Raw genomic sequence first — 24,809 nt, 5'->3', positions numbered from 1 at the left:
GGAGAAGGCATATGGGAGAGGGAGTGTTCAGTACCAAAACACTTTTGAAGGAGGACAGGGTGAAAGGACAGAATAAATTTTGGGGTGATGGGGGGAGGAGAAATAGCAATAGTAATTGTAAAAAATTTCAAAGCAAGTTTCTCTGATAAAGCCTCATTTCTTAAACATAGAAGGAACTGAGTCAAATTTATAAAAAATAATAGCCCATGCCCCAATTGATAAATGATCATGTGATATGATCTGTGCCTAAAAGGCTATAAATTCATGCATATCTTTTGACCTAACACCACTACTACTTGGCATGAATATCAGAAGAGTTCCAAAAAAAGGAGAATGACCTATATGTACAAAAATTATTCACAGCAGATCTCAAGGCAAAAAAATTGGAAATTGAGGGGGGATGCTAATCAATTAGGAAATGACTCAATAATATATGTGTTTATGATGGAATATTATTGTTCTATGGGAAATAATGAGCAGGATGCTCTCAGGAAGAAAAAAAAACTTATAAAGTACTCCATGAACTCAAGCAAAGTGAAATGTATTATATACAAAGTAATAGCAATGTTTCGGGATGACAAACTGTGAATGACTTTGCTATTCTCGTCATTACAATCATCTATGACTAAAGGACTAATGATGAAAAATCCTATCCATACCTGGAGAAGGAAGTGATTGTGTCTGATTACAGACTGAAGCATTCTCTCTCTCTCTCTCTCTCTCTCTCTCTCTCTCTCTCTCTTTAATTTAATTTTTTTGAGGGTTTTTATTTTATTTTATTTATATATTAGAGTAGAAAATTTATGTTTTTTCCCCACAATATGATTTTTTGGAAATGTTTTGCATAACTTCACAAGTGGTTTCTCAATTGAGGATGGGGATAAGGGAGAGAACCTCGAACTCAAAAATTTTAGAAACAAATGTAATTTTTTTTTGTTTTGAATGTAACTGGGGAAAAATATCAAATAAATAAATAAAACAAATCTAGCCTGAGACACTTTCTAGCTGTGTGATTCTGGGCAAGCCACTTAAAACTTATTTGCCTCATTTTTCTTATCTATAAAATGAGTTGGAGAAGGAAATGGCAAATCTCTTCAATAGGTTTGCTAAAAAACAAAAACAAAAACAAAACAAAAACAAAAAAACACCAAATGGAGTCACAAAGAATGGGACATTGGTTGAAATGATTGAACCACAAAGTGGACTGACTCAGAATAAAGTGGATCCAAGTTTAACAGAGGCCTTTAAACAAAGGCTGAATGTCTCCTTGAGTGGACATCTAGCAGGGATACTTGTTCAAGTATAGGCTTTCAATAACTTCTGAGATCCATTCTAATTCTAAGATTAAAGTATTCCTGGAGAATATAGCACATCTCCTGCCCTATATGGCATGTTATGGTTGCAGTGTCCTCGATATTTTGGCCTATGATTTGATGCTATACCAAGTGGTCCAGGCTGTAAAAGTTAAATTAAAGGGAAGGATCATTAATGAAGACCAGCATGATACCAACAACAATAGATAATATTTCGTTATCATTCTTGAAAATTTGCAAAGTGCTTTACAAGAAAATAGAGTGAGCTTGACTTTGCTTATTGGAAAATTTTTAGAAAGAATTATCAAAAAGAAAGATGAAAAATATTTGGAAAGGGAAGTGGTGATTCCAAAGAACTCATGTGGTTCCATCAAGAACAGGTCATGATGACACACAAATATTACTTCCTTTTCTGATAGGATTATTAAACTGTAGATGAGGGGAAAACTGGATGTTTACTTAGATTTTAATAGAGTTTTTTAGAATATGGAATACCATCCTTAGAAATATGGTTTAGATGATAATACAGAAGATACAGAACCAGTAGAATAGCTGGACACAAAGAATATTTGTTAATGTTCCTTGTTTACATGGAAGGATGCCTCCTGCTAGGAGATCTCCAAAGAATCTACTTAGCCTTATGCTGTTTCATGCTTTTTTGTTTTGGTCAGTGACTTGGATAAAGACATAGATGACCTGTTTATCAAATTCTTAGATACTATCAAGTCAGGGAGGAAGAGGTAACACAATGGATGTTAACAGAGTCTGGATGTCAGAGGCTCCTGAAAGGCTCCTGCATTGGGATGAATCTAAAAAGATGAAATTCTATCAATGAAAAAATCTTGTCCCCCCCAAAAAAAATAATCTTAAGATTGGAAAAGGATGGAAATATAGCAGAACTGGGGGTTTTAGTGGACTCTTATGACATGTCTAAGTGAGTGGTCCAAAGAATGGATTCGATCTTGAGCTGCCTTAGGAAAGTCTCCCCCTCTAGGAAACATTCCTGCTCTCTGCCCTGTCAGATCCCATTTCCCCTTGGGGTATTGTATTTAGTTCTAGGTCCAGAGTTTAAAGAGCACATTGATAAACAGGAGAGCATTCAGAAGACAAATGGGATGGCAAAGAATCTTAAGTTCATGACACAGAGGATCATTTAAAGGAACTGGGCATGTTCACATAGGATAAACCCAAGACTTGAAAGAGCTATAATTATCTTTGAAGGGCTCTTATAACAAGAGCCACTATGGCAGCTAGGTGGCTCCTAGATAGAATTTGAACCTGGAGTCAGAAAGAACTGAATTCAATAGACATGTACTGGCTGTGTAAACCTGGGCAAGTCACTTCACTCTGTTTGCCTCAATTTCCTCACCTGTAAAATGAGCTGGAGAAGGAAATGGTGAACCACTCTGGCATCTTTGCCAAGAAAACCCAAATGGGGTTACATGATTGAAACAACTCAACAACAGAATAATAGCTAGCATTTCTATAACGCTTTAACATCTATAAAGTGTTTTACAAATATTATTTGTAAAAAATAAAACTTGTAAAAAAATTCTTTTTTACAAATATTTTATTTAATCTCAGAACTTTGGGAAGTATTTTAATTATTTTAATTATTCCCATTTTATAGATGAGAAAACAGGCAGACAGAAGTTAAGTGAGTTAAGTAAGAAGTTAAGCTGAGAAAATTTAAACTGAGTTTTCCTGATTTTAAGTGTTATCCATTATACCATCTTAGCTGCCTCCTAATGGAGACAGGTTTGGTCTTGGAGGACATAACCTAAAACAATGATTGGAAACAGCAAATTTAGGCCTGATATCTGGGAAAATTTCCCAACAATTCTAGCTGTCCCAAAACAGAATGTTTTGCCTTGAGAAATGGTGGATTCCCCCTCCTTTGAGGTCTTCCCACAGACTCTGGATACCATTTGTTGGTTACATTACAGAGGAATTCACAATAATTTTGTGAGGGCTGGTTACTGAAGTATTATTATGTCTATTTTATAGCTAAGCAAAATGAGGTTCAGAGAAGGGAAGTAACTCTCGCATGTTCACAAAGTAACAGAGGCAGGAGTGGAGAAAGGCTCTAAATCTGGCATTCTATCTACTGTATCACTTAATCTGGGCTTGAAAGGTGAGTAAGAGATGAATTGGCAGCTAAAAGGAAGGCATTCAAGGTGAAAGAAATGACTGGAACTATGGGAGGGAACAGCACCACACACCGTGGTAGGCAGGGATGTGACTGGAAACAGTGGAGAATAACAGTAAAGTGGGGCCAAAGTATGCAGGTTGTAGAAGCTTTTTAACATTGATGTGGTAAAGAAAAAGGAAGCTAGGGAAGGCTTCTAAGCAAAGGGAGTCTTGTAATGGGAGCAGGGTAGAGGAAATATGAGTCAGGCCATAGAGTACAGGCTGATTGGAAAGACAAATGCACTTTGCTTACAGATAATGCATTCTTTAGCTCAGAGGTCAGAAAAAAAAAAACAGAAAGATAAATCATAATCAACTAAAAAAGCAAAGAGCCCATTCCCATTTCTGTACCCACTCAGACAAGGTTTACAGACACAAACATGAATGATAAAAATAAGGCATCATTCTATTTAAATACAATGAAATCCTACATGCCATGGTTCCCAACATTTTAGGTTCAGATATACATGAACAATATGCGAGGGCTTCTATCCAGAGTTCCCTCTGAAAGAGGAGATGAAGTCATCATTTGGCTAAATTGTGTTAAAGCAAGGGGCCAACAAGACAAAAGTCTTTGAGCAAGCAATTCATGAACACCTCCTGTAGGAACAAAGTTAATTTGGGGTCACAGAATAGGGCCCTGATTCTAATAACCCATTGCACAAGTATATGATTTCCTTCAAAGGACATGTGGAGTGAAAAAGTCATCTGTTATTTTGGTGCTTCAAGAATTCGTGATTTTGTCAATGAACATATTCCTTCAGAGACTCCAAAACTTCTACAACTTGTGAAGATGGTCTCTGAGAGTTACTGGGACTGCAAAACTTATCACCTGCAGTCAGTGAAGGATGGGTGGTAAGATAGTGAGCCTCTTTGAACTCAGAACAAACAATACAATCTATTGCTAGTAGTATAAAGGAAACCGTTTTGACTTGGGAATTGCTATAAGAGTTTAAAACCTTGCTGGCAGAGCCACTGAGAGTCCAGTCACGACCGTGACATAAGATGATGTTGGAATAAGACTTCAATGGAATGGAATAGCAACTTCTAGCACCAATGCTACTGATGGTGAGTAAGAGCCATGCAGGGCAGTGCCTTATCTTATTACACGTTTGCCCAGGGATATGTCAGGCATTCTGCTAAGGCATACCATCTCTTACTGTCAAGGAACATATATTCTAATAGAGAAGGTTTATTACTATTGTTTCCAAGTCATATTTTCCATAAATGTTAAATATATTCCACACATGATAGTTTCTTCCACAAAAAGTTATAATTAAACTTAACCTCTTCAACAATAAATAAAAACTGACATTTACAAAGAGGATTTTAAGTTTTGTAAAACCCTACAGAACAGTACAGTAAGTACTATTAACCCTATTTGGCAATTGAAACTGAATCTCCAAGAATTGTGTTTAGGGTCACAGACAAGAGTGGAGTTCCAACTGATAGGACTTTCACTTCTGCCCTCATCCCCATGACATGCTGTCCAGCATAACTCTGACCTGTCTTTCATGTACACCCAGTGAATATGCTTCATCAGACATTTCTGCTATGTTGATAAAAACAATGCTGATGTGTAATCTCCATGTCTTTTAGAACAGCCTATCTATCATAGGAGTGATTTTCATGACAAAAGTCCAGATGTAGAGAACGATAATAAGCAGAGAGAACAATTGGGAGAAGCACATAGAGAACTATAATAAGCAAAGAGAACAATTAAGAGAAGCACCATCATAAAATGAGACCCTTTATCAATCTCTTAGAAGAAACTTAATTAAAAAAAACTAATTTACTGACTTTTACTATCTGTTGACTCAAAAAGAATAAATCACAAATTTTATTTAGGGAAAAAAAGTCCTCCATACCATACATATTCCTTATCTTATCACTGCACTCTTCAGGTACGTATGTGGGGGGGCAGAGGTTTGTTTTTTGGATTTTTTTTGGTGGGGATGGGGAGGTGGGGTGCTTTTAGGTACAGGAGAATAAGTTACCTAAAACAGTGCATTAATGAATGGAGGGGGCACAGTGGCACCCTCTGGTGCTCGGATGGAGAAAATAGGGTCACTGAAACCAGTCCTGGAACCACTCCAAAGTTTCAGCTGCAAGCAGACATTACCCATTTCTAACTGACCTTCTTGCAAATGGCCTTCATTAAATAAATTACAGATCATAGAAAAAAAATCTGAAAAAATGCTTTGTTACAGCAAAGGAATAACTCTTTTAAAATGTCATTAAATTTGCCACAAATGAATTGAAGCAATAGGATAATGGTTGGCAATGTCAAAATAGGGAGAAAAATTCAAAATGAATAATATATGTGATAATTCTTTTGAACAATCAAAGATTTTTTTCCCTAGGAAAACAACATAACCACAAAATCTAGTTTCCAAGATAAATATCTCTCATTCAGCTAGTTCTATACTTCCCATCGGTGACTGCAGAAGCTTGGAGTGCCATCCCAGAAGGTGTCTGGGTTTGGTTTATAGCACTTTAGAACCTAAGATTGTTATGCTCCATTTGATACATCTTATTAATAGGATCCTATCATAGATACAGCATTGCTTTTTTTGGTGTTCTTTCAATATTACACTTTAATATATACATAAGATTTATAGACTGGAAAAAAAGTAACAGATAAACTATAAAAACCCATTAAAATGACATATAAAAAATTCTTTCACAAAGATGTCAGGCAAAATAAAAGTTTGGCTAGGGCAAATATACAAAGCCCCGAATGATTGGGGACTAGCAAAATCAAACAATTTCAACAGATTTTCCTATTTAAAAAAAAGCAATACCAAGAAAAACCAGGTGATTCTTTTTATTGTGCAAAAGAAATGACGTAATCAGACAACAGCTTTTATAATAAATAAGTACCCCAAATTTTAAAAACTCTTAAAAAGAGCAAAATTAGCCATCAGTTTGTCCTAGTTTTTTTAGATTGTGCAAAGAATGAAAGCCTATGTTCAGAAATCTGCATTTGCCAACACCTAGAGCTCTGACTGCAGGAAAGGAGTATCTTTTTGGGGCGGGGGGATCGGTACTCCTTTTCAGTCAGTTGCGGGATTTAATCGGGGAAGACCGGATGCCATCGCAGTACGAACCCCTTTGGAAGCAGCCAGCTGACAAAACGGGCCGAGCCGGAGCGCACCGAGTCCGCCCGGCGCGATTTCGCTCGCAGATGACCGATGGTCCGCGTTGCGCTTTGTTTCCCAACCCCAGGTTCACAGGCAGGCCAGGAAGGGATACTCACCCTAAGGGGGGGCAGCGCAACTTGCCCAGGAGGGCGCTAATCTCCACAGCGACGTTCAAACGCATTAAAAAGATGGAATGGCCCGAGGACCCTCCCCGCAGTAACAAGCACCCTCCGAGGCACATTTTGCCACAAATATTTTCCCTCCTAGACAAAGAGAGCCAGACTGTTGGCAGCTTCTCGGGCACCTGCAATGCGGCTCGCAGCCCTCCTGCAAGCCCACCCCAAGGGCTGGCCCGCCTCTGCGGGCCCCCGCGGGCTCCCCTGGGAGCCTCGGTCACCCCGGAGAGCCCCGGGCGGCAGCCCGCGAGCACCGGGACGGCGCCGTCCGGCTCGGCTCCGGCACCTCCTCCTCCATGCGCGCATCTCCGGGCAGCTGCTTTAAGTACCACCATTCCCCTCCCTAGACTGGAAGCCCCTCAGCCCCGCAGGACCCCCACCCAGCCGGAAAGGGCTGACGTTTACTTCAAAGGGCTGGGCTGTCTCTCCGACCTGCCCCCACGCTGGGGCTGACAAGCGCCCCCAAACACATCATCCCTTTGGGGCTCAAAGAGGACCAGATTATCTTTGCTCGGCTCCCACAAACGGCCGCAGAAGAGAGGACTGAACTATCTCTTGCCTCCCAAAGGAGCTGAGAAAGCACCGAGGCCGGCATTGTTTTTGGGGGGAGAGATGGCAGTTCCCTGGCTCCTGGTACCCAGATGCCCTCCAACACTGCCCCATATTCTGAAAGAGGGAAGGGGCGATCGTAAAGGGTGTCAGGTGAGAGGGGGTTACGGGACAGCGACAGCTTGCCTTTCCGATCTGATTTGCTAACAACTTCGCCCTCCCCATCACAGCTCACCTGAGGGTGATGTCCTTTGTCCTTTAGATGGATCTCCCCCTTCTCTCACTCCTCCTCCTCCTCCTCTCCTGCAGCTGCTGGGGCAGGTGGCCCATGGGCAGGGCAGGGGAAGGGAGAGGAGGGAAGAGGAGAGGAGAGGAGGGGAGGGGAAGGCTGGGCTGGGCTCTCCCTTCTCCCCCTCCCCTTTCTCTGGTCCTCAGAGGTCAGTCTGTGCAGCCAGAGCTCATCTCCCAGAGCTACCGGTCCAAATAAAGCAATGCACCCTGGGAATGGGAAGATGATGGGGGGAGGTGGAACTTGGGGAGAAGGGAGGGACAGACTGGCAAAGAAGAGGGATGGAAGGAAGAGAAGATGAAGCGGGGCTGAGGAGGTGGGACCCAGCAAAGGGGTGGAGAGGAGCAAGAGGAGGTGGTGGCAGGAGATGGGCGAAGACAAGGAAAGAGGAGGGACCACAGGATGGGGAAGGCGGGGAGAGGAGGCTTGGCCAAGTGCAAAGGCAGGAGGCAGGAGGTGGTGTGGGGGGTGACAGGAATAGGATGAGAGAAGTGGAAAAGGGGAGGAGAATGGGCAGAGAGGAGGAAGCGAAGGACTAGGGGAGATGGGAGGACTCCTGGAATCTGAGATGAAAAAGATTACAGTGTTAGCTAATTCTTTCCCTACTTGAAGCATGATTGTCCTCCCCAATGCCCCCATCAAGTGTTTGGGAAATTAGAGATAAAGAGAGGAAAGAGGGATGGAGAGAGAGAGATGAAGATGGAGAAAGATGGAGATGGAGAGGGAGAGAAGGGAGAACTGCAGAGGAAGAGAATGAGTGGGAGGAAAAGATGGAGGAGGAAAAAACAGAGGCAATGGTTAGGGAATGGGTAGGAGGAAGAGGACAGAAGGAGGGACAGGATGGGAGAAGGGCATGGGTGGAGATAGTGGAGAGGAGGATGAAAAGGATACAGGTTGGACAGAGGGTGGTAAGAGGAGGAAGACACAAGGAGGGACAGAGGAGGAGATAGTAACAGAAGATGACTAGAAACAGGGATCTTCAGGATGAGTGGGAAGAAGGAGTTAAAGAGAAGGCACATAGGAAAGAAGGATTATGGGGGAGGAGGGACAGGTCAGTGGGATGCAGGGTGCACACAGGGAGATGGGACAAAGTGGAAAAGACACTGGCTCAGAGGTAGAGGAAGTGCTTGAAGTCCCCCTGCAGTGGTGAGATGCTATCGTGTGTGTCTGGCCAAATTTTTAAATCTCACTACTGAATTGTAAAATATGGTGGTTCACCCCAAGGATCCCTTCCAGTTCTAGGGAAGGGACTTTCTAGGATCCTGTAACTGAACTTTGGGGAAACAGCACAGGGTTAGGCCAAGGATGGAAGAAAAGACTTGAGGGTAGGTAGGAAGGAGACCTGGAGAACAGAGAGAGAGAGAGGAAGAGAAGGGCATCAATTGTAAGACCATAGATTGAAAACTGCCATTTATAGATGTGAATGAAGGGGAGGCAGAAGAAAATGGGAGCAAATAGGGAATAAGAACACTTATGTTTAATATTTAGTAGCACCTACCATGTGCCAGCTTTACAGTTAGCTATGTCCTTTAAAAATGATCTCATTTGGTCCTCACAATATCCCTTCAAGCTTAATGCTGTTTTTAATCCCCATTTTGCAGATGAGATTAAGTGACTTGCTCAGGATCTCAGTGCTAGTAAGGGAGACTGCATTTGAACTCAGATTTGTCTTCAGGCCCTGTTCCTGAAGGCTGGAGGTGAGACCGGACAAGGTCAGGGGAGCTGAAATTAGCTTGAATCCCTTAAATTTTCCTTGGGAACATTTACACCTCCAAAACTGGCAGAGTCTAGAAATCAGATAATTTATTGTTTTGCTGGCTGTCTAGACTGAAGATAATGATGGTGATAATAATGTTAATGCAGATAAATGTAAAAGTGTGTCGTGCTTGCATTTTTTCCTTCTTGAGAGCAGAATGCCACATATTTACCAGAGCGGGCTTGATTTATAAGAAGGGAGTGGGGGAGGCTCCAATGTGGGTGAAGGAGAGCATAGACAGGAAGGAGAAACAGGATAAAAAGAGGAGACAGAGAAAAGACAGGAGGAGGGAGAGCAAAGACTGGGACAGAGGGTGAAAGGGCAGGGGTTGGGGGTGAAGCAAAAGGGAGGAGGAGGAGAGGTACGGGGAGGAGGGAGGCAGGACATAGCAGGATGGGAGGAGTGATGGGGTAAGGGGATGGAAGGATGGGAGAGAAGGGATGATAGGAGAATACAGGTAGGGGAGGAGACATAGAGGAAAGGGAGAGAGGAGGAAGAAGAGAACGGGAGGAGAGATAGGGAAAAGGAGAAAAATAAGAGGGAGATGGAAAGAGAAGAGGAGGGATAGAGGAGGGATGAGGGCTGATCAGAGAAAATCTGGAAGGGGGAAGGTTAGAGAAAAGGAGAGAAGGGGGAAGAAGAATATGAGAGGAGGGATAGTAAAAAGGAACGGAGTAGAGGGAAGAAAAGGAATAGAAGGAAGAAGGCAGGAGAGGAGTGGGAGAGAGGGATGGAGAAGGCTGGAGGGAAAGGGAAGAGGGAGAGGAGCGGGGAGGGGCGGGACGAAAATCCGGAGCTGCAGATGGGCGCCGCCTGGGCGCGGCAGGCTGGAGCTGTTAGGTCGGGGTCTCCCTCGCGATGATATGGGGTTCCCCCCGCCCCTCCCCCTCTCCTTGATCCCTCCCCCAGTTCCCCGGCGCCGGGGCTCAGCGTCCATACTCACTCAGTAGGGGGCGGCGGAGCTCCCCGCTTTGAGGGGGAGGGGAGGGGAGGGGAGGAGGGGCCGGCCGGTGGGACGCAGGCGCAAAGCTCAGGTGAGACCGCACTGCGGTTGCCTGGGCAACGCAGTCAGAGCCGGCGAGGGAGGGGGGACTCGAGCGAGCTAGTACGTAAGTTGGTGCGGGTCGCGTGCTTGTACGTAAGTTGCTGGCGGTATTTGTGCGCGCCACCGGCGCTTGGGCGGAATGGGAAGGAAGGGAGCACATTGAACTGGGGTCGAGAGCCCAGGGTGGAGAGAGGCGGGGCAAGAAGGGAGCGCGCGTGCGCCCTCCTGCCAGCACCAGGTGGAAAACTCAGCGCGCGCCAGAGGTCCTGGGCCCAAGCACCTGCTGCGGGCGGCTGCGCGTGCGCACGGCACGCTGACATCGCCTCATTCCCATCAAGCGAGGGAGACCGGTGGATGCTCGTGAGCTCGGTCTTTCCTTAATTCCCGATAGAAAAAGCCAGATCGAGTCGACAAGCTTTTATTAAGCACCTGCTGTGTGCTAGACTCTATAGCCCTAGGCTATAAGGAGACCCTTCCCTGCAGCGCGCCTGAGCCCGGCCTGCATTGTTTTCTGAATATTTATGCTCTGAATGGATTCTTATTTTTGTTTTTACTGAAGCAGAATGTCCGAGTCAGGAGAAAATTCCTTTAAACCCTTAATCCTTAAAAGCTTTTTAAAATGCTGGGGGAGGGGCAAACCTCGGGGCCCCTTCCCCTAACTCCCCAGTTTAACTCTGACCGTGACTGAAAGCCCGCCATTGGACACGTGGAAACAAATCATCCGGCCTTGGCTCGGAGACCCCCGAGAAGGGAGAGCCACCTTACTGCAGCTAGAATCTGGCCTCACTCAGCCTCAGTTTCCTCAGCAATAAAGTGGGACAATGATAGCATCCACTTCTTAGGGTGTTATGAAGATCTAATGAGAGAACATGAAAAACTGCTTTGCAAACTTTAAAGCACTACATAAAGTCTATTATTACCACAATTCTTACTCATTGAGTCGGTCAATAAACATTTATTAAATGCCTACTGTATGCTAATCACTTCAGCGCTGGAGATACAAAAAGAGGCAAAGGAAGTTTCTGCCCTCACAATCTATGAGATTAAATCTTAACCTATTGCCCTTAGTTCGGAATTATGGGCTAAACAGAGATAGTCTAACCCTTTTCTCCACTTGAGAACCCCCTTTAAATACGACATTGAGAGTAAACAACCCACTTCTCCTACCAGTTCTCCTATAACTTGATCTGGACCCTTTCACCCTCCTGGACACTCTTCAGTTTATGTCCCTCCTATAACAGGGCACCGGAGTTGAACAGAGACCCCAAATGTGGCCTGAGCAGCACAGACCACATAAAGCAGGATTCTCCTGCCTTTCTGTCTAGCTCAGGATGGCCCTAGGGTTTTGCCTGCTGTTTTACACTCAGCCCATAGGCAGTCCTCTTTTGGTTCTTCTCACTCCTCTTAGGCTCTGGTTTCACGTAGTCATTTTTGGTTCTGCTCTTTTCTAAATGTCGAGTACTTCTGCTTGCTCATTGTTGCCAGTGAGCGTTGGAATCAGCAAGACTCAAATCCAGACCCATGCTTTTACTAGTTTTGTGACCCTGGGTGAATCACTTCACCTCTGGCTCAGTTTTCTTAGTTGTAAAAAGGAGGTAATAATAATGGCGTTTGGAAGATCAAATGAGATAATATTTGTAAAAAAAAAAAAAAAAGAAAAAAAGCACAGTACATGACAGTTTTGCTGACTCAAATGGTAAAACCCATTTGGGGGACTGGATACTGGCATAATTTGCCATTTCCTTCTCCAGCTCATTGTACAAATGAAAAAACTCAGGCAAACCCAGGATCACACAGTAAGTGTCTGAAACCAGATTTGAACTAATGAATGTAAGACTTCCTCATTCCAAGTCAGTGCCCTATCCATTGAGACAACTAGTTGCCCACTTGCATATAGTAAGTGCTAAATAAATGCATATTCTCTTGCCTTGCTTTTCCTTTCCTTCTCTCTTCATCAGGATTGTAACCCTTTGCAGCTTCAGAATTTCATTCTTTAGAGCTTCCCATGCCTCTTGGATGGACTTCCTCAGTAGCATCAATCTACTGATTGCTGACATTGCCCTCTGAACAAGAGACCACCAACACTTTGGGTGCTGTTCTTATCTTCTGGCAAAATTTCCTGCCTTTCTAATCATGGCCCTGTCCCCTTCTGGGAAGAGTTCCCAGACCTCTAGGCTCTATCCCCTACCACTAGCTCCCTGTCCAAGTGTTATTTCTGCCCCACTGAGAGCTTCCCTGACCTCCTCAATGCTGTCTCTGCCCCTCTAGACACTTTTCTTGTCACTCCAACCACTGCTATTGCCCCTGAAAGCTACCTACTTCTCACTGCCCTCTGGAAACTAGAACTTCCCCTCTGTTCCCCTCTCGGGGCTGTTTTTCTCCTCCATGAGTGTTGCCCCTTAGGTAGTATAGAGAATAAGATGTTAGACTAAGTCAGGAAGACCCAGATTTGACCCTACACATCATTTAATCACTCTTAACCTTTATTTCTTCATGTACACAATGGAGATAATAATAGTATCAAATTCACAGAATTGCTAGGATATAATGGGGATATAATAATAATACTCTGCCAGCCTTAAAAGCCTCCATACATGCTAGCCCTTAGTCATTATCATAATTATTATTAATTATTACTTCTTCCCTCATCTAGGGAATCAGGAGTAGAGGTGGGGATAAGTGATAAGTAGCCAGACAGGCAGTCTCCCAGCAGGCCTAGGAGAGCTAAGCAGTTAAGAGTCTGGCTGCCTCATTGGCCACTCTGTTTTCCATTTGGAGCTCTTCCATATGAAATATTGATATGGAAGCTGGAGGGGTTGAGGAAGGGGAGGGCAGTGTTTGTGTTCTGTTGCTGCTGCTGACTAATGACTAGAGTGAATCTTGGATGGGGGAGGTGAGCATGTTTGCATGGCTCAAGAGATTACATACAGAAGCAGAGAAGTCAGATCTTTTATATAGAGAGCTTTATTGTGGAACCAAAGTAGAAAGTGGGAAAGGGAGGCTTTTAAAGCCTATGAATCAGTTCCTTGGGTTGCTTCCAGGTAGCTCCCAGGAGATAGTGGTAATCGTCAGAGTTATATGATCTGGAGGCTTTGTTGTGCTTTTAAGATGCATCTCTATATGATTTTTTTATAGTGCTTAGCATCCCAGTGGAATCCAAACAAATATAGAGAGTGAGCTTAGGAGAGGCTGGTCAAGGTTAACTCCTTATTAATCAGGTTAACAAGGTTATAGGAGGAATACTTTCTTAGGGCATTCAAGGTGTGTCATTGATAGGGTATAAAACTCTTCTTTATCTGCTGTTCCTTGGTCCATTGGACCACATTAAAGCTGGCTAGTTAGTTCCAGTTCATGTGTCTTGGACTACTTCCTTGGCTGGCCTTTTAAAAGCTAGCTAGCTAGAGCACAGCTGAGAGACTCAAGAGAGGAGAGTGCTTATAGAAACTCAGGCTCAGTTCCCCGGAGGGGAAGCCTGTGCCAGCGTTTGTGAGGCCTTTGGGGAGCCGTGCAGCTTCAGGCGGGGAGGATCCCTGCAGCCACAGGGAGGGAGACATCATCAGTGCCAGAACGGAGTCCTCTCTTGCAGCTAAGAAAGCTGAGGGAATACAGGCTTCATTAGGAAAGAGATAGTGTCTGGGAGGTCAGGGTCCCACTCTGCTCTGCTCTGATCAGACCATCTTTGGAGTTCTCTTTGGCTCTGGGCCCCACATTTTAGGAAGGGCATTGGTAGTATAAAATATCCGGATGAAGATGACTAGGGAAAGGAAGGACCTTTATATCATGCTATGGGGGGATAAGATGAAGAAACTGGGAATGTTTAACCTGAAGAAGAGAAGATTTAGGGGTGAAAATGGAAATAGCCATTATATATTTGAAAGGCTATCATGCTGTGAGGGCTTAACCATATTTTACTGGACTAGAGTTACAAGGGGAAGTTACAAGGAGGTGTATTTAGGTTTGCTGTAAGGAGAGACTTCTTAGAAACTATCCCAAAGTGCAATGGCATGTCTTCAAGCAAAGGCTTCAGTTAACATCCCCTTGTTGCATATGATATAGTAGAGATCTGAGCTGTGTCACATTCAGCATGTCCAAAACAGAGTTTATTGTCTTTCCCAAAAAGCCATTCTCATTTTGATTTGATTTGCCATATTGATGGCACTCCCATCCCTATAGTCACCTCAGTTTGAAACTTTGGTGTCATTACTGACTACTACTGCTGCTACTACTACTACTATTACTATCACCACTATTGCTACTGCTACTGCTATTGCTACTACTACTCCTCCTCCTCCCACTACTGCTACTACTACTACTACTATTGCTACTACTACTACCACTACTGCTGCTGCTATTACTACCACTACTGCTGCTGCTATTACTACCACTACTGCTGCTACTATTACTACACTACTGCTGCTGCTATTATTACACTACTGCTGCTGCTATTATTATCACTACTGCTACTACTACTACTACTACTACTACTACTACCACCACCACTACTGCTACTATTACTACTACTGCTACTACTACTATTATTACTACTACCACTACTGTTGCTACTACTACTATTACTATTGCACTACTACTACTACTACTAAGGATAATAAAAGGATAAACTCATTTCCAATGAAGTAATATTAATACTAATATTAATAATACATCTAATGTAGAAGAAATTAAAGCAATAATCAGGAGTTTTGCTGCTTAACTGTATGCCAACAAATCTGATAATCTAATTAAAATGGATGAACATTTACAAAAATATAAATTGCTCAGATTACCAGAAGAAGAAATAAAATCCTTAAATGAACTCATTTTAGAGAAAGAAATTGAACAATCCATTAATGAACTCTCTTAAAAAAAATTTCCAGGAAAAGAATTTGCAAGTGAATTCTACTAAACATTTAAATTATATTAAACAATGCTTTATAAACTATTTGAAAAGGAGTCCTGGCAAATTCATTTTATGACACAAAGATGGTGTTGATAGCTAAATCAGGAAGAGCCAAAACAGAGAATGAAAATTATAGACCAATATCCCTAGTGAATATTGATACAAAAATTTTAAGTAAAATATTAGCAAAGAGATTACAGCAATTTACCACCGGGATAATTCATTATGACCAAGTGGGATTTATAACAGGATTTCAGGGCTGATTGGAAAATTATCAGCACAATCAATCATATCAATAGCAATTTTCTAATGAAAATCATGATTATCTCAGTAGATGTAGAAATTTTTAGGACAAAATACAGCACCCATTCATATTAAAAACACTAGAGAGCACAGGAATGAATGAAGTTTTCCTTAAAATGATAAGCAGCATCTATCTAAAACCATTAGCAAGCATTATATATAGTAGGGATAAGCTAGAAGCATTCCTAATAAGATTAGGGGTGAAACAATGATTCCCATTATCACCACTATTATTTAATATAGCATTAAAAATGTTAGCCTTAGCAATAAGAGGAGAAAAATTAATTGAAGGAGTTGGAGTTGACAATCACCCTTTGCAGATGATATGATGGTATATTTAGAGAACCCTAGGGAATCAAATAAATACTTGAAACAATAACTTTAGCAAACTTTCAGGATGCAAAATAAATCTTTGATATTTCTATATATTACCAACAAAGCCCAGGAGTAAGAGATGGAAAGAGAAATCCCATTTAAAATAATTGTAGACAATGTAAAACATTGGGGAGTCTGTTTGCTAAGATAGATCCAGGAACTACACAAACACAATTACAAAGCACTTTTCACACAAATAAAGTCAGATCTAAAAAAAAATCGGGACAACATCAATTGCTCATGGGGAAGTTGAACTAATATAATAAAAATGACAATTCTGTCTAAATTAATCTACTTATTCAGTGACATACTAATTAAACTGCCAAAATTATTTTATAGAACAAGAAAAAAATAACAAAATCCATCATGAGAAACAATGACAAAAAATGATGAAGGTAGTCTACCCATACCAGACCAGCCATATAAACTGTATTATAAAGCTGCAGTCTTCAAAAGCCAGTTGGTACTGGCTAAGAAATAGAATCAGTGGAACAGGTTAGATATACAAGTCACAATAGTTAATGACTATAGTAATCTATTATTTGGTAAGTCCAATGATTCTTTCTTCTGGGATAAGAATTTACTATTTGACAAAAATTGCTGGGAAAACTGGAAAATAGTCTGGCAGAAACTAGACATAGACCAACATCTCTGTCTATTCTGAGATAAGATAGAAATGGGTTCATGATTTAGACATAAAGGATGATACAATAAGCAAATTAGGAGAGCGAGAGATACTGTACCTGTCAGATCTTTGGAGAAGGGAGGAATATATGGAAAAAGAAGAATTAGAGAATATTATGACATGTAAAATGGATAATTTTGATTACATTTAATTAAAAAGTTTTTGCACAAACAAAACCAATGCAGCCAAGACTAGAAGGGGAGCTAGGAAACAATTTTTATAGCCAGTGTTTATTTCTAAAATATATAGAGAAACAAGTCAAATTTAAAAGAATATAAGTCATTCCCAAAATGATAAATGGTTAAGGGATATGAACAGTTTTTGGATGAAGAAATTAAAGGCATCTGTAAATCATCTGAAATAATGCTCTAAATCATTATTGATTAGAGAATGCAAATTAAAGCAACTCTGAGGTACCACCTATTAGATTGGTTAAGATGACAGAAAAAGATAATGATGAATGTTGGAAGGGATATGGGAAAATGGGGACAATAATGCATTGTTGTTGGAATTGTGAGCTGATCCAAACATTCTGGAGAGCAATTTGAAACCATGTTTAAAGGGCTGTAAAACTGTACATACTCTTGGATACAGCAGTGCCACTACTGGGTCTGTATCTTAAGGAAATCATAAAGTAGGGGAAAGGACCCTACATATGGAAAAATATTTGTAGCAGTTCTCTTTATGGTAGCAAAGAATTGGAAAATGAGTAGATGTCTATCAATTGGGGAATGGCTGAATAAGTTGTGGAACTTATGGCAAGTAATGGAATATTATTATTTTATAAAAGATGATGAGCAGGCTGATTTCAGAAGTCTGAAAAGGCATATATAAATTGATGCTGAATAAAATGGTCAGAAAACATTGTACATAGTAATAACTGTGTTGATCAACTATGATAAACTTAGTCCTTCTCACCAATACACTGATCCAAGACAATTCCAATAGACTTTGGATAAAAAATGCCACCCACATCCAGAGGAAAAACTATGGAGACTGAATGTGGATGAAAGCATATTATTTTCATCTTTTTGTGGTTCTTGTTGTTTTCTGTTGTGATATGAGAGCCACTTGCCAGTAGCTGCTGGAGGTCTAACTCAGATCTGGAGAATGGATCTCTTCATGTGATAGGATGATGGTGCTACAAGGAGACTGAGAGGCAGCTGCTGTTCTCTGACCTTCTCCTCTTTCCTCTTGCCTCCAATTTATTTCATTCCCAATCCACAAGGAACATCTTGGAAGACTGCTTTCCAACTCCTTCAAGTTTATGATTCACAGCTGTGGAAGCTCTTGGAGAATTGACCTGCCCCTTCACTTAGGCATGGGCCTTAACAGTTTTCCCTTTTTTGTTCTGATTTTTCCTTCCCAACATGACTGATATGAAAATAAAAATTGCTTGTACAAATATAACCCATATCACTTTGCTTGCAGTCTTAGGGAGAGGGGAGGCAAGGGAGAGAGGGAAAAAAATTGGAACTCCAAATCTTACCAAAATAAATAGATTCAAAGAGACAGAGAAGGTAATTGGCAAGACAAAATAAGTGAAAAAATTGAATACGATAGATAAGTAAGTAAAAGCTGCTGAAACAAAAAATTAGTGAGAGAAGAGAAAGAAAATAAGTTTTTGAAACAAAGAGGAGGATATTAACTGTGCCATCATTTTAAAAGTCTTTAAAAGTGCTTAGGAGGTAAGGTGTAAACACACACAAGTAATTAAAATAAAACCAGAACAAAACAAGGTTGAGAATTGCAAAATAGAAGATCTGGTATATTTTGCAGTTACTTGGACTGAGTGTCCAGTGTTTGGATTTAATTGTGTTCAGTGTTTGCATTTAATCCAAAACAAACAATTGCTATCTGGGTACCAAATGTAGACTGATCTTCCCTTTAGAAAAGAGGGTGAAGGATCTTGAGGAATTGAAGGTACATCTATGCCCAAAGGACTATCAAACTGTGCATACCCTTTGATGCAGTAATCTCACTACTGGATCTGTGTCCCAAAGAGATCATAAAAGAGAAAAGGACCCACATGTGCAAAAATGTTTATAGGAGCCCTTTTTGTAGTGTTGAGGAGTTGGAATTTGAGTAGATGCCTATCAGTTGGGGAAATGGCTGAGCTATGGTATATGAATATAGCAGAATATTATTGTTCTATAAGAAATGATATACAGGCTGCTTTCAGAAAAGCCTAAAAAGACTTACATGAAATTATGCTAAATTGTAAAGGTCTGAAACTCTGAGTAGGTGCCCTGGAATCAGACAACTGAGTACTTAAGGCTAATTACTGATTGGGCAATACTCTATTAGCATATGCTTGGAAAATGGCTCTTCCCACTATGCTGGCTCCATCTTTTTGTGTACACAGAGAATTGTAGGAGGGACTAGGGGGTGGAGTGAGAGTAGCCAGAGTCACTTTGGTGGTAGACGAGGGAGAAGGAGGTCATGGAGATCCTGCATCCATCCAATTCACTTCTACCCCTAACGACCAAGAATAAAGACCAAGGACTTTTGCTTATCCTGACTCTGGCTGATTCTAAGGCATCCAGGCTGCTAATGCTGTCTTCATACTAAGTGAAGTGAACAGAACTAAGAGAACATTTTACACAGTAACAATAAGATTATGTAATGATCAACTGTGATGGACTTGATTCTTTTCAACCATGACATGATTCAAGGCAATGTCAAACCCAGGGACAGCTTGCTGGATCATAGCTCTGGAAAACAAGATGTCTCCTAATATCTTGACAACACAGACACACACATGCATACATATATTTATGGATGTACACAGTGTGTGTGTGTGTCTGTATGAGGTGAGACTATAGGGGGAAAGACTGTTAAGTTCACAGAGGAAAAAGAGAAGGAGAATCATTGTATTCTTGGAGCTAAAAAAACAAGTTCAAGACTCCTCTTGAAGACCAGGGAATTAAATGCTCTGGGTTAGAAGCAGCATCTGGTTCCTCAAGGAATGATAAAGCAGAATTACAGAAGGTGTCATTCAAGAACTCAAACAGTAAGGGTGAGGGGAAGAAGGGTAGACCAGGGATAGGCTGTGACTTCCTGGTTAGGGGTACTGATGATCCAGAAGAATAATAGAAAGATTTGCTGTCTTTCTGTGATCTGTATATAAAATGTAACAGAATCCTGCAAGACTTGGCAAAAAAGTATGACTACTGCTGTATTCCAGTGATTTATTTGAACACAAAAGATACTGCCAGAAGGAATCTAGAAAGTGTTGCCAAAGATTTTGAAGATTTCGGAAAGAAACTGAATGCTACAAAGTCATAGATTATGTTTTCCTTTTGGTTACCTATCAAAGGCAAGGGATGCAGAAAAGAAAATTCTATTTGGGAAGTAAACAGTTGAGTAAGAAAATGATATTTGAAAATAGTGTTTAAATTTGTGAAATGACAGGATGCTGACCAGGATGGAGTATAACTAACAGAGGCTAGATAGAAGGGGTGTCTTGCAAATCTAATAAAAAAGAGATTTCAAAATAAAAGCATAGAAGAAGGAGAAATCTACCTGTGTATATCCACCAAACTACAAGTAATGAAGAGTAACTATAATAAAGAAAAAGATACTATGAGACAAAATCCAAGAAAGAAGCCAGGAGTAAAATCCATTGTCGCAAAAGTCTAATGAACAATGCTCAAAATTTGGACAAAAACAAGAAGCTCTGATGATGAGTTAATTTTATTTACTTATTTTTTTTAATTAAAGCTTTTTATTTTCATAACATTTTCATGGATAATTTTTCAACATTGATCTTTGCAAAAGATCCAAATTTTCCCTCTTCTCCCCACCTCCTCCCCTAGATGGCAAGTAATCCAGTATATGTTAAGCATGTTAAAAATATGTTAAATCCAATATATGTATACATATCTTGTTGCACAAAAAAATCAGATTCAAAAGGAAAAAAATGAGAAAGAAAACAAAATTCAAATGAACAACAACAAAAAGAGTGAAAATGCTATGTTATGATCCACACTCAGTTCCCACAGTCCTCTCTCAGGATGTAGATGGCTCTCTTCATCACAAGATCATTGGAACTGGCCTGAATCATCTCGTTGTTGAAAAGAGCCATGTCCATCAGAATTGATCATTGTATAATCTTCTTACAGAGTACAACAATCTATTGGTTGTGCTCACTTCACTCAGCATCAGTTCACGTAAGTCTCTCCAGGCCTCTCTGAAATCATCCTGCTGATCATTTCTTATAGAACAATAATGTTTCATAACATTCATATATCATAACTTATTCAGCCATTTTCCAACTGATGAGCATCCCCTCAGTTTCTTGACATTATAAAAAGAGGTGCCACAAACATTTTTGCATATGTGGGTCCCTTTCCCTGAAAGAAGGTAATTTTATTCTCATAATTATTATTGAGATTTGCTGAGATAAAACATGCCTAGAAGATGGCTCTGGAATGCATGTAACTTTAAAAAAACCCAACAGGATGATAAAAGGGAGTGATATAATATTGTTTATTAAGAAGGCATTTACATTTGAGGAAGTCTAGGAACTCAAGTCAAGAAAGATGATGAAAACCTTTTCAGTGAATGATAATAGAGGGAGAAACAAAAATGATTTTTGTTAATGACATATACTGCAGATCACCTGGACAGTTAAAGGAAATAAAAGAGGGATTCGGTAAATTGAGACTGGCACAAAGGTCTTACATAGGAGTAAGGGGAAAATTCACTTATTCAGACATCTTTTAATGATCTCATTCTCTTTGTGAAAAGGAATACAGTGTAATTGCAAAAATGCTTATTTCCTCAATTGTATTCCATTTATGATAGCTTTTATAGTACTTTGTGTAAATTACACAAAGAAATGACCTACATAAGTGTGTGTTTTTAAAAATGGATTTTACAGATATGAGATAAAGGAGACATAAAGATTTGTCTGAAAAAAGATCTTGGGGGGGCGCTGTTTATGTACAGCAAGATCCATACAAGTCAGCAGTGTGAAATGACAGTTTAAGAAGCTACTATTGAAAGGAACAAAATTACTGCAGTAAACAGGCAGAATGTGCTGGTAAATATTTCACAATTGACTCTCTGAGGGAAAATTATGTGTATACCACTCTTAATAAAAGATACTTTTTTTGGTGAGGTAATCGGGGTTAAGTGATTTGCCAGCTAGTGAATGTTAAGTGTCTGACTCCACTGTGTCATTTAGCTGCCCCATAAAAGACACTCTTAATAAAACATTTTCTCCATCACTTTCTTAAATATGGATAATCAACAATACAATAAAATGATGCATGATTTGTAGTGTTTGCCCATTTTTAAGATGTGAATGCTCACATCAAAATTTAACAACCAGCAAGATCTAGTTTGAGCTAACTCTTACATACACTAGCTGATCAGTCTGTTATATTCTGTTTTAGTCAGACTGCATCTGGTATTTTTTTCAGTCTTAGACATTGTTGGGGGTGGGAGGAAGAATTCCCAAGAAAGAAAGCTAGAATTCAGAAGAGCTCGTATAATTATAATATTAGAGAACTGAATGAAGGAATTGAGGATATTTAGCTTGGAAAAGAGAAGTTGTTGGGAAATCATGGTAACAGTATATACAGTATATAGTATATACTGTAGCACATATATGAAAGATTTCCATGAGGAATAAGATTAGACATGTTTTGTTTAGTGTCGGATGACAGAAGTCTGAACAATGGGGAGAAGTTACAAAAAGGCAAGTTTTATATTTATATAAGGAAAAACTCCTCAACAATTATTCAAAAGAGAAATGTGAAGCCTTAGAAGAAAGTGATTCATTAGTGACCTTCAGGATAAGGCTGGATGACTTTGTCTGGTGTGTCATGGAAATGATTTTTGTTCAAGTCTAGGTTAGATTACATGGCCTCTGGAGGATTCTTTCCTATGATTCAGAGGGTTTAACATTTAAAAAAATTATATGATTTAAATTATGTATTATTTATAATTTTAAAAATTATATATTTTTCTCTTATTTTAGACTGTAATGAGAAAAGTTTGAATTTTGATTTTCATCATTATTTTTGTCCATCTTGAAGTAAAAAGATCCTGCTCACTTTGTGTACTCATAGGGTTTTAGAGATGAAGGTAACCTTAGAGATAATCTCTACAACTAGCTTGAAACTTAAAACATCTTTTCTTCTCAAACAATTACATTCTAGGTGCCTTTGATGGATCAAGTCACTAAACCCAAGCAAACTGCTTACCAACATCCTGAATGTACTGGCAGATATGATTCCTTGAGTAACTGTCAATGACCTTGAAAGAGTGGAAAATAGAAGAGGAGTTTTCAGATGGGAAAGAAACAAATGTTGTTTTGATTTTTATAAAATGGAAGATAATAGAATGTGCAATTCAGTCCAGCGAACTTGATTTTGATTCCTAATGGAATCAATGAGAGATTAAGTCCCTAGAACTTTTTCAGATATGTATGCCCTTCCTAGTAAGTTATACAGAGTAGGTGCAGATATTGCTCAGTCTGATTCCAGTTCAACCATGTATAGAAGCTTGGTTAATCTTCTTCCAGCCACGAGTGACTTGGAATTGATGGCACAAAAGATTGAGGAGACTTTTGGTTGGTTATGACTGGGAAATCTCTGAGCCAGGACTGAGATTGCAAATGAAAGAATTGATATATTCCTTCTTAAGACCCTTTGCTATTTGCTATTTTACAATATTCTTCCCTGTTGATTTTCAAGGGAAGAGAATTGTTTTGAGTTTCTGAGTAGAGGAGAATTGGCTGCTTCTCCTTACTTGGCTAATAGAGTCTTTGTTTCTTTTGTATTTATTATTTCCCAATCTTGACTGAATGAGCATCCTGAGAAGGGAATGTCCAGGTAACTAATGAACATAGTTTTAGACTCATTTATAGTATATTAATTATTATCTATGTGACATATAGATTAAGAGATATATTACATCTATAATATAGATGTAATATGTATATGATATAAGATATATAATAGAGACATAATATATGTAACATAACATTATATAAAATAGAGATGTGATATATGTTTTTAATGTGCATATATATTAAACATAGGTAATTTAAAGGTAGATTCATTTAGTCCTTCTATTAATTGGTTCATCTGTTTGTAATCAAGCTCTTTAACTATGTGTGTTGTCTTCCTCCAGGGATCTTTGGTAAGTTGTGTGTATACTTTTGGTCACTTTCAAACTCCTTCCTCTTTCCTGGGGACAGATCTTAAAGCTGTCTCACTGATTTCTCATGATGGATACTTCATATTCATTGGTAGCAGTCTGTCCTAGAGAACTTTTAGGGGGTCAGACCTGGCTCTATTTGGTGATCAATTTTTTGCTTCAGGCCTGATGGCTCTATACTTATGCTGTCTTGCTCCATTTCCCTGTTTTCCTCAATTTTCTGGCTGAGAACTGGGGTATCACAGAGTCTGCCATAGTGTAGCTCAGCCAAAGCAAGCTCTAGCTTTTTGGTTTTTGTGTTTGGAGAGGGGTGCAGTCTATAGAAGTGTGGTATCCCAGCACATTTGGGATTAGGAAATAGCCTTCTCTGCTGTTAGGTCACTGGGTAAACTACCTTATCATGATTCTTCTTTTTAGACTGTGGAGATAACTGAAATTACCCGATATCTTGAGCATACTTCTTACTTTGGAGAAGTTTGAGAGAAAGTGAAGATGGGAGAAAGTTCTCTAATTGTGGGTCATATTTTTATTCCATTTTTATATTGCAATTTTATTTTATTTTTATTTAACTTAAATTTATTTTATTAATTTTTAAAATTTTAATTTAATAAAATTTAATTTTATTTTATTTCAATTGCACAAATGAAAAGTTAGCATGTAGGAAATTTAAATGACTGTATGGTAAAAATAGCAGAAAACAAAGTGAAAAATAAAATCTAAAAAGGAGGTACATCTAAAGCATTACATTTTAACATTCATTAGTGTTTTAGCTGCAGTTTTGATTGATACTTTGATGCAGAAAAATTTTTAAATAATTAAGTGTGTTTGCTACTTGACAAGTAACAGATGACTGGTAACTTGTAAGCTATGACTTTGGATGAATGGGGATCAGCAGGGTGCCTTGAAACTAGGAGT

At 39.9% G+C, this 24,809-nt stretch overlaps 1 protein-coding gene across 2 annotated transcripts in view; it reads right to left on the bottom strand.

The window, feature by feature from the left end:
• The window catches only part of CCDC92 (coiled-coil domain containing 92), a 50,228-nt gene extending 39,743 nt beyond the window's left edge, over nucleotides 1–10,485 (bottom strand). The window contains exon 1 of one of the 2 annotated variants that reach the window (XM_051972648.1): nucleotides 10,360–10,485. The gene's annotated coding sequence lies outside the window, so the exon portion shown is untranslated. Of the gene's footprint in view, nucleotides 1–7,606; nucleotides 7,800–10,359 lie in introns of those variants that run through there. The other variant, XM_051972650.1, reaches the window with a different exon arrangement.
• Between the last annotated feature and the right edge of the window lie 14,324 nt (nucleotides 10,486–24,809).

Source organism: Antechinus flavipes, chromosome 1, assembly GCF_016432865.1.
Source record: "Antechinus flavipes isolate AdamAnt ecotype Samford, QLD, Australia chromosome 1, AdamAnt_v2, whole genome shotgun sequence".
NCBI classification, from domain to species: Eukaryota; Metazoa; Chordata; class Mammalia; order Dasyuromorphia; family Dasyuridae; genus Antechinus; species Antechinus flavipes.
The sequence above is the reverse complement of the archived record's forward strand: the minus strand, read 5'-3'. Positions and strand labels throughout refer to the sequence as shown.